The 11,343-nt window shown below is 37.9% G+C and overlaps 1 protein-coding gene across 5 annotated transcripts in view; it reads left to right on the top strand.

Annotated features, from left to right (window-relative positions):
- The first annotated feature begins 242 nt into the window (after nt 1–242).
- LOC126088498 (neurofilament heavy polypeptide-like) overlaps nt 243–11,343 on the top strand; it is a 79,196-nt gene continuing 68,095 nt past the window's right edge. For 3 of the 5 annotated variants that reach the window (XM_049906674.1, XM_049906666.1, XM_049906640.1), the window contains exon 1: nt 243–410. The gene's annotated coding sequence lies outside the window, so the exon portion shown is untranslated. Of the gene's footprint in view, nt 411–656; nt 676–809; nt 829–11,343 lie in introns of those variants that run through there. The other 2 variants (XM_049906649.1, XM_049906656.1) reach the window with 2 other exon arrangements.

The raw sequence follows: 11,343 nt of genomic DNA, 5'->3' as shown, positions 1-11,343 counted from the left end.
GGCCTTTAGTTGAAATCGGAATCGTTAGCACTTATCGATTTGCCGAAGAAAAATTTTGAAAGTGCGTGTGTAGGCACTGGAAATTTCACAGTCGATCTAAATTTCCTTGTTTCATTAAAATTCATAAGATTCATGTCGACATTGCTTAGTATTATCTTTCTTCGTACCAATAGCTAATTTGATGTATAGTGAAATATCGTTGGTGTTCCCTGTGTTGCACTGTTATCACTGATCATTTTGTAATGACGAACAGCGTCTTTGATTATTGGCGTCGAGGTGTCCATGTTGTGATCGTAGTGAAGCCGAATGCTTGTTAAATATTAATTTACAACAATTTCGAAACTTCATTGCAGTCAAGGACGTTTAAGACAAGGTTGGACGCGTTTCGCCGAACTTAGATAGGTTTAAATGTGAGTAGTTGAGATAATGATGTTGCTTTTATACCTGTAAACGCCATTTTGTGATTTGTTTGAAGTGCCACAGTTTTTTGTATATTAGCCCTTCCCTTTTGTTATTAGCTGTCTAATTATGATTTTTACTTGTGAGTCGTTATAATTTCCAAGGAATCATGGAGGATATTTCATTATAGCATTTTATGTATAATAGGAAATTGGTCCTGACGCCATTTTGAATCTGATTCCTGGCCCGGCGCCGGGTAGTAGACGTTCTTGTAAGGTGACTGGTTAAATTGTTTATTATTAGAAAAGCAGGATAAGTAAAAGCAGAAGGGAAATAGAAAATTATTTTAATGTTTGTTAAAGCAAGTGAACCTTTAAGAGTTCAATTATGTAAACGTACGTATTGCAGCTGAACATTTTGAATTTAGCGGTGGGTATTTATATTGCAATTGATGATAAAACACGTTTTATGGTAGATTGCGGTTTATTTTCCAGTTTGTATTGGTACGAGAGTTACAATAATTTAAAACGGACAGCGGTAATGGCAACCATTTTGATTTCTTCCTTTATACAGATTTCTCACCAGTCGTATCATTATCCATGCTTTACGGGTTTGCCTACTTATTTTCTTCGTATGTTTAAGTACGCCCTTAATGCTAAAATGAAAGTGCTGTAGTAAAAATTGTGCCAGCCGTCATGAATGATTTACTACTTTTGTAATTTGAATGTTTCCAAGTGTTGATGTTTCTCGTATAAATCTCAGAAACGAAGTTCGTAAAAAACTCAGTAGTTAGTTTTTTTTTTTTTTTTTTTTTTATATACATTTGTATAACATTTGATGAGTAGTCATTGATTTCTTACCGCACTTTTCCATGTAGAATGTCAGTCGATGGTAAAGTTCTACGTGGAAAAACAGGGCAAATGTGTCCTGAAACTTTCTTCTTAATAAATGAAAGGTGACGCGTACTTGTTACCTGGTTTTCGCTGAATTTGTGCGGTTTGTGTAATCTGAAGTTTATTGAAGCTCTGCAAATAATTATCTAGCTAAGTTTTACTTGTTTTAAAAACTATTATGCACATAGGATAATGCAAAAATACATTGTTAGATATCTTGCAAGCATACCAGCTCTAGAGATCTGTTTCGCCTTGTATTTTATGCTTTTAATACTTGTCATTGGCAAGATGTGTGCTGTAGGGAACCGTCATCTAATTCGCTGTGACTGTCTTGTAAGAAACAGTTGCTCTGTATGTAACACTGTTTTCTTAAAAGGTAGATAGTACTCGAAATTAATTTCAAAAAAGCTGTATTAATGTACATTCATAAATGCCTATTTAGTACCATATTATGTATATAGGCCATACACCATACGTAAAATATGAAACATGCAAGTGAGATCCATAATGGAGCTTTGTTACAACTTTTTCTTTGCATTCAGTGTAAATGATAGCTCTCCAACTTAATATTACATCATGGGGCTATGGTACGGATTAGTCTGTCCCATCAGCTAATATTCCAGAGCCTAGCTGCAGTATCACAATCTAGTCTTAGGCTGATTTGCAAAAGGCCCTTATACTCAGTTTACAAACCTTGTTTGTCAAATTATTGGCTGTATGGTGACACTGTGGGAGAAATTGATAGCCGATTTTACAATCTAGTTTTATGTTTGTAACTGTCGAGGAGTAGAAAGTTGCTTGCCTGATTATTATTCATAACTTTTTGAAAACTTAGTTTAGTATGTTCTGCTTTGCACTTAATATATTGTGCACTAGTGTCAAAATACTTCACTCTATGGTATGCACAGTGAGATAGCTGCTTCAGAATTTGGGTTAAATTTGACGGCCATATGGATAGCTACAGTTAAATGTAACAAATGAGTTTGGTCGTTGACAGGGGCCTTGACTTACTTTTTCCAAGAACTTGCAGTTCTGTATGCAGTAATGATTGCATACTGTGGAATAACGTTTTCTGGAGATCCCCATTTGGATCTCTGGATGGGATTACTTGGGTTAACGGAAACGTCAGATTCCACCTGTCGGTAATTTCCAAGAATGATTGCTTATCGAAGTCACGGGTTCCAAACGATACAAATCAAATGTGACTTTGGTGGTGGGCGTTATGATCAATTATTTGTGATTGTCAGTTTTATTTGTTTTCAGTCTTTCCCTTGGTTGTTATTACATACCTCCATGAATTGCTTTGTGAGTTGGTAGGGAAACCCAGTCAGTTTCTGTCGGTAGTGAGTGGGATGTCTGATGGTGTTGACGTTTCTTAGGCGGATTCTCTCACATGAAAAAATGCAATTCCATGCTCATCCAGTGTAGAAAATTGACTTTTTGTTGCAAATATGAAGTATTACTGGCTGAGGAAAGCAGGGACTGTGTAGACTGGTGGTGCGAAGTGTGTACAACTTCGTAAGAAAAGTTTTGATGCTGAAATACCGTTACAGTTTCATTGTGGACAGTGTCGAAAACGAACAAGTATCGGGAAGAATACTTGGTTTGACTCTTCCAAATTATCCATCCAGACCAGCGTAATTCTTTTATCTTGCTGGATTCGACACTACACCTTGCAAGTGACAGCATTGGAAATTTACTTATCTGTTAATACCAGGTGGGACTATTTCTGGTTTTACAGAGTTTACAGTTTTACAGAGAGTGGTAGTGCCGAACGACAGTGTACCGATTGGTGGACCGAGTAAAGTTGTTTAAGTGGATGATTCTCACATAGCAAGAAGAACCAGAGAAGACGACCTTCAAAGAGTGAAATCGATCATATTTGGGTATTCGATGGAATAGAAAGAGAGTCCCGGAAGTGTTTTGTTGTCAGAGTATTATCCAGAGACAAGATCACATTAGTGTGTCTGATAAAACACTTCATACTGCCGAGTAGTAAAGTCACGACAGACAGGTTTCAGTCCTACAAGACACTCAAAGCAGAAGGATTCAACCACAAATTCCTCAACCACTCTGTAGAGTTTGTGTCTTCGGATGACCCCAGTCTGCACATGCAGAACATCAAGCGGCTATGGAAATCTATGAAGTCTTCCGTTAACAGAGAAGGGCGTCCAGGACAAAGAGATGAACTGTACTTGTTTCAGTACCTCAATTTCCACAACTTGCATTTGCAGGGAAAAGTTAACACAACACACTGTATACCCATATTCCTGTGTGATACTGGCAGAGTTTACTCAGGTTATGGGAAAATGGTAATTGTTCCCATAGCGTACACATCACAACACCAATGACGAGTAAGGTAAGTGGTCTCCTTTGTAATTATAAGTACTTGTGTAATGCTCATCTTGTGTTGTTGCTGTAATGACCACCGTAAACATACTCATAACGCATGATCGATCTACAATATCACGTTTGATATGTATCGTTTGGACCTAACGACTTCAGTAGGCAATCGTTCTTGGAAATTACCCACCCGTCTGCTTTGACCAATGACATCACCAATATGGCGGAAACTACCATTCACAACTACTCCCATATCACAACTGTGATATCATTACGTAAACATGACAACAAACACAAAAATAGATCGAAAAACCATCAAACACACATTTCTCCAAAAATATAATGAAACTAATGGGACAAGCAGTGAAATTGGGGGTTTTTGGGTAGGGACAAACTAAAAGTAAAGACATGCCACTGAACCAAATGACAAAAATGATAAAATAAAAGACCACAACCTTCCCAAAACCAACTAAAAACAATATCCACTAGAATCGAACACTTCCCTTGACCTATATAGGTCAACAGCATCTACCGATACCACACTGTAAGTCTCAAAACTTGCACCACCACCGCTCTTAATTGTACCACAAAAAAAAAACCTAGAAAATCAAAATTGGAATCGAACACTTCCCTGACCTGTTACCCTTAAGACATCTCCACATATAGCCGTCCCTGAGCTGATACGCTAGAACTTCAGTAAGCCTCAGTTCTTCACGACACACTGAACACTTCACAACTTCAGCCAACAGGCCGAAAAGCTGAAGAAATTTTGCTAGAGACAGCGCACTGTCCCCCATTATCGCAGACAACCGAAAACTGTTGACCTTCTCAGTCATATCCATACCTACCAAAGACATAAACAAAATGACTTACCAACATTCACACACAATGAATAAAAAAAACTACAGAAACATTGACATAACAAAACCAAAATTGTTAACTCACTGAAAAATATTCCGCTGAAAGCACAGTCACCGCCGATACCACACAAGTGCAATGCTACCATGCAAATGAACCCCATACGCCACGTAACGCGCTAACCATAAAAACACCACCAGAGAGGACCACCAACCGTAACAATACACCACCGATAAACATGCCACAAAAGCAAACTAAACCAAAAACATCATCTAACATTAAACTCATACACACACCACCAGAGAGCATCACCGATAACATCAAAACGACACTTACAAACACGCCACTCTTACAAACTAAACTCTGTGCCGTCATGACTTCACAAACCACAACAGCCTTATGTCACGGATCAAAGCAGACGGGTGGAATCAGACGCTTCAGTTGGCCCAGTTATTTAGTAGGATGTTAGAGGGAAAGAAAGAACTGTCATTCTGTGGATCAGTGTGTGTAATGTTAGATTTATTGTCAGGTAGACAGGTTAGAGAATTCAAAGAAGGGAATAGATAAATTGAAATTAGATCAGTGGGTCTTAGTGAATTGCAGTGGGAGGAATAACAGGACTTATTAGCTTAGGATTTATAATAAAGTTTGAACAGGGGTAATGCAGAAATAGGCTATAATGCATAGGGAAAGATTGGTAAGCCATTGTGAACAGCTGAGGGAACATATTGGCTTGCTACTTAAATAGTATGACATATGGTATTTGGACAGCAAAATAACTGACAAAGCCAAGAGGATATAAAATGTAGACAGGCCAGTAGTGAGAAAACCACATTTTAATAGTAAAATTAGTTAACATAAATTTTAGATGTTTGAATGTTGGTCCTTTCTGAAGGTATTCACCTGCAGTATAGCCTTGTTAAGAAGTGAACAATAAACAATTCAGACAAGAGAAGAGCCGCTTTTGAAATGTGGCGCTATGGTGGTATGTAATGGTAAATGGGTTGACCGAATAACTAATGTGGTGGTATGGAACCGAATTGGGGAGAGGAGGAATGTTAGCACATTGTGATCCAACAGGAGTTTATCTGGTGGGTAATAGAACTGGGGTGGGGGGCATAAGAACTGTAGATGGACTCTTAAAGTATAGTAAGCTGGTTCAAATGACTAGGTTGCGGTTATTGTGAAGAGGCTTGTGCCGAATGAACTACGGCGAATAGATGCATTAACACATTCTGGTCGCTGTCCATAGAAGTTATGGTTGTATTCTGATTACTGCAATGGTCAGAATCTGAGTGAAGCTCTCCTAATTAATTCATGATTCATTATTTCCAAGCCATGATGGCTTGTAGTCAGTTGTTCACTTTTCCAGTACTTCGGACAGCTGCTAGATGGCTGTGCCTGCTTCCATTGATGGCTTGACAAATTGTGTCATCAGTTCCTGTGTATTTTTTGTTACAGTGTTCTTTCATAGTTTGTCATAAGATGGGGCACAGCTTGACTGACAAATCCTAGTTGTGTTTCAAGAATCTGGTTCTGATATTGACAATGATGGTTTTGAAATGGCTGATAGTATTTGTGAAACACAGTAATATGCTCTTCTGCATCTTACAAGTAGCCAAACAAACTTGAAAAAGTGTAAAACTTCTGGGGGACTGCAACAATCACTTTGGCCCAATTAGAATGTGTTAAACCAGTCCTCCATCTGAAAACAAAATTCAGAAAATCTACACAATAAACGAGGCCCAGATTAAAGGTGTGCATTTGTACAAGCTGTGAAAAATGCAATTGTTTAACATTTACCCCTTTTTGTTTTTGGAAACACTATCAAAAGTTGGCACAGTGGTGAAGTGTGGAAATGATTGCATAGTAGTGAGGATGGGAGGCAATGTGAATGTTGCCTAAACAGTTCATCTTGTTGGATGGTGTGAAACAGCCAGCTGCAAGCTGGGTAATTCCATGAAAAGAGTATACTGTCACTTAACACAGAAAGTGTTTTCACCTGGGAGAAAGTATATTTTTAACTGGGAAATCCGGGTATTTTGTTCCTTCTCCACGTATACACCCTGTCATATGTTTCACTTTCATATTAATTCCTCTTTGTTGTACAAATGCTAATTACGTAACAATGGAATGGACCAGCTAGTCATTGACATTGAAGTAGTGCTTTATTGTTCTGCAAGTATAGGGAAGGGGCAAGTGATCTTGAAAATTGAAGCTGATCTTGTAGAAGCTCAGGTAGAATTGAAGCTTTGAGTTGCAGTTGACAGCAGCAAGTTTGATGAGTGGGCTGAGGTCAGACATGCTAATCATGCAGATTTAAGAGCAGTGTGTATGCTAATGTTAATCAGCTACACAGCTCCAGAAATTCTACAAGTGTACTGGGACTTTTCTTGCAAGTACTATCCTTTTAGAAATATTCACTTTACTGCAATAGCACCCTTTCATATTTGAGAATATTACAAGTAACTCCATAAATTCTTAGCTACCAGTATTAAATATTTCATCTTTATGAGCACCTTAATTACAGGTAGCCTAAATTTTGCGACAAAGGTACAAAAATTTATAAATAAAATGTTTAAACCCGGGCCACTGAAACATGTCACTTCAAGGACACTCCCCAAGTGCCGCAGAGTTGGTAGTATAACTAATAAACAAGTGAGGAATTGGAGGCGCCACATCTACCTGAACCAATAACAACACCGAACAAAGCCAGTTCCGGCATAAATGCTGCCACGTTGCCGGCTTCTGTGTAAACATTGTATGTTAGTGCGCCAGTGCCTGCTGTTTTGTGTTACCGCCTTGACTACAGTTTTTGTTTGTTACATAATGTCACCAAAACAATGTTGTTCACCAAGTGACAATCCGTTGCGTAGTGGAGTGCCATTAAATAGTTATGCTTTGGAATTACTACGGAGGACGCAAGAGTTTTACGAGCAAGAAAAAAAAAAGGTTTCTGTTCATGGACATGCGTTGATTGCTGCCGATAAAGTTTTAGAGCGTACCTCGAAAACTCTAGGCTCAGTGAAAGAACAGTTATAAGGAAAAGGGTGCTACTTCAAGACTTTCAAGACAGTGAAATAAACAGTGTGGAAAAAACAGTGTTCTTAAGTACTCCGGGCAAGAAAAAGCAGCAGCCTCGTCCTATAACAGATATTGATTCTTTCCAATCTGATGCAATTGGTCGGCACATATACGGATACTATAAAAGGAAAGAATACCCCACAATAGCGAAGTTGCTACTTTCTTTAAAAGAAAGTGAACTTTTCTCAGGGGGAAAACATCACTGAAGATGATATTAAAAAGTATGGGCTTCCATTTTAAAAAGTTAGATAGAAGAAAATTGTTACTAGAAAAAGCTCATGTCATTGCAGCTCATACCATTTTCATACACAAAATTGTAGGAAAGGACATACACTCAGTCATATGGTTAGACGAAACCTGGGTCAACGCTGGAGAATCAGTTGAGAAATGCAGGACATATGATACTCCGAATAGCAACAGTCATCCGCCAACAGGAAGAGGATCAAGATTAATTGTGGCCCATGCAGGATCTTTAAATGGCATTGTGTCTGAAGGACTTAGTTTTTTGATTGAAAAAAATGGTGACTATTATGAGGATATGGACTACCCACAGTTTCTACAGTGGTTTAAAAATTTGCTGCTCCAGTTTAGCGTTCACAGTTTTTGTGATGGACAATGCGCCGCACCATTGTGTGATTTTAGATCAAGCTTCCTCTGCTAGTGACTGTAAAGAAACTATGGTGTAGTGGTTGCAGGTGAGGGACATTGCTGCGGACATGAGCATGATAAAACTTCTGTTATACTCGCTCGTGAAGCAAAATAAGCCTGTGACGCCTTAGTACGTTGTAGGTGAAATTGCAAGTGAACAGGGTCACTTGGTAATTAGGCTACTGCCTTATCACTTGTCATTTTAATCCAGTTGAATTGGTTTGGAGTGAAGTCAAGGCGTACATTAGAAATAATAACAAGACTTTTACTATAACAGAAGTGGAAAGACTGCTACGTGAAGGTCTTGCTATGGTACATGCTACCTCGTGGAGTAAAAAAGTAGACCATGTTGCTAAACTGATATGAGAAGCACAGACTATAGATGGCATTATAAATCAAAACGAACAGTTAATGATTTCTCTTAATGCTGATGATGAAACAACAGTTTTGGCGCCTATTCTGATGACAGTGAAGGAGAACTGTATGGAATTGACACCATTGACATCATAAACTGGTTAGTGTAAATGTATAAAAGATTCTTTTTTCTCTCTGCAATCGGGTGGGCTATGTATGTTCTTTATTTCTTTCTATGAGTGTGGATAGCATGTTATTTGTGTGCTTAGATTTGCATTATTAGACGACGTTTTACATGCAGCTATTACTGTAACAATTTGGACGACTTTTCATAGATATTGTCATTAACTTCAGGTGTTATTTCCCGGTTTAATATGCTATCAAACACTTTGTCTCCGTCGTCATCCTCTCCATTGTTAGAAAAACGTACTTTGTTGCACACATATAAACGGTGATTGTAGCTTACATTTACAAAATGTACTTCGGAGTTGTGGGCATGTGCGGTGGCAGCTATTGCAACCTCGCAATCACAGTGTAGCAAACCACACGTGAGCTGTCAAGTGACATGTTTCACCCGCCTGGGTATAGTATGACAGCACATTGACATAGTTAATCTGTGAGAGTTGGTTAACTAATTCAGTATTTTGGATGGTGTAGATTTCCAATATAAAATTCAGTGCACCAGTTTTCAAGGGATGTAGTCAATTAGAAGTTGGGATTCCACCTGTTTTGACTAGCGACACAACTGTGTTGTACGCGATCATGGTGGCGTATTTTTTAATCTGTTTGTATATAGAATGGTGTGGTGTTCTGTGGTGCTTTTGTGAGTTGGGTCTTTGTTTTGAACTTATTTGTTAGGTATCTTAGTGAATTGTCATTGTTGTTTGAGTGTGTGAGCTTTCTGTGAAGAATTTGTGCTGGCTCGTGGTGAATTAGTATGATTTTGTGCAGTGTGTGAAGGGTTAGTGCTTGTTTGGTATTATTAATGCTGTGTGTTTCATATTGTTGGATTTTTTCTTTTTTTCAGTTATGGGTGTGACAAAAAATTGGGCAAAAATATGGTGTTATGATAAAAATCCTTGGTTATTTGGACTGATTGCTGAAGATTTTATTTTTTAGTGTACGTGTGTGGAGGGAGACTCAAATTTGTGATTAATTTGGTTGATAAGTAATACATTGTTTTGTTTGTTGTATAATGTATGGTATGTGGGTTAATAGTTGCTTGTGTATATCGAAATTGATGTAAGTTTCATGAATTTTGGGGTTTTTCTTAATGTTTGATAATTGTGTTGGGTTGTGGTTGGTAGGTATGTTGGATATTGGTTTACCGTTATTAGTTAGGTTAAATTTTTTATATTAGTTAGGAGTTTTGGTTAGTAGGGCTGTGGAATTTGCTTTATACAGATAGGCTTAGTGAAGGTATGGATAATGTATTTGATAGTTTGAGTGTGTGTGTTTTGTGGGCTTTGTTTTAGCTGCTGTATAGATCAAGTGACATTTAGGTATCAAGTTTTGGAATTGTTTGTGTGTTCATGGTAGGTTCACAGTAGCTTCTATAGGGCAAGTGAAATTCGTGATGTGTGGGTTCTTTGTACGAAGGCATTCGGATATAGGTAAGCATAATTTGTTACACCAGTGTTTTTCATTTTTGTTGAATGTTGAGAATTCTATTTACTTGATTTATGATAAATATTTGTTCTGAATGGTGTCGGATACTGGGTTTCTCTCTGCCCAGAACCACCTGCTTCTCACAGTTTCCCTGTTAGTCTCATATCTGGAGTCTAATATTTCACATACTGTTTGTTATATATGGTGTAATGGGTGGCAATAGGGTAAATATATTGCATACACCTGAAATAAGGGTGCAGGTCAATGCAGAAGTGTCGAATTGCAGCTTTCGGTAAGCCCAAAACTTGTTACAAAAAACATTTAAAGCTACAATTGTCATAAGAAGTTCAGGTTTTTGGATGTTCTCTATTAGTTTATTTGTGGGGTATGCAGAAATTTTTTTTGAGTGTGCCCTTTGAAATAGTTTTTTGTGAAGTGTGTCTTGAAAGGTATTACTGTGCTCTTTGAGGTTGTCACATCTTTCCCATCTCATCTTCATTTCCTCTTACGTTTACCGTATTTACTCGAATCTAAGCCATACTTTTTTCCCGGTTTTTTTAATCCAAAAAAACGCCTGCGGCTTAGAATAGAGTGCAAAGTAAGTGTAATTTCTGAAAAATGTTGGCAGGTGCCGCCACAACTACCTTCTGCCATCAAATATATGTAGCGCTACACAGGCATGCTTTGCAGGCACAAAGATAAATACTGGCGCCAAAACCTCTGCGTCAGTAAATAAATTAAAAAAAAAAAAGTGAAAGACGAGCTTTTTATCCTCCGCCCCGAATTTCGACCACAGCATTTTCATACATTATCCATCAAAGTAAATACAAATTCTGTATTGTTCATCTTCGAATGTTGCAGCGTTTCAATGTACTATGAAAATCCGACTGGCAAGACTGTTAGGGATGTTTGTCAATATGGCCAACTCTACGTTCTGAATTTTTTCCTACCTGTGAGAAGAGACGGTTGCTAATAGGAACTTTTAGGAATTGTGAATTGCATGCACTATTCTCTTCACCCAAAGAATGATACCAATATAAAAATTTTGCCATGTATTCTTTCATGTTTGCTGCTATCTCATTTAAATTCTGTCTGCCTAATAAACTAAGAAACTAGAGCGAGATTCATTTGACCTAAATTGTGTCTCATATTACAA

The sequence above is a fragment of the Schistocerca cancellata genome, chromosome 1 (assembly GCF_023864275.1).
Source record: "Schistocerca cancellata isolate TAMUIC-IGC-003103 chromosome 1, iqSchCanc2.1, whole genome shotgun sequence".
Taxonomy (NCBI): Eukaryota; Metazoa; Arthropoda; class Insecta; order Orthoptera; family Acrididae; genus Schistocerca; species Schistocerca cancellata.
The sequence above is the reverse complement of the archived record's forward strand: the minus strand, read 5'-3'. Positions and strand labels throughout refer to the sequence as shown.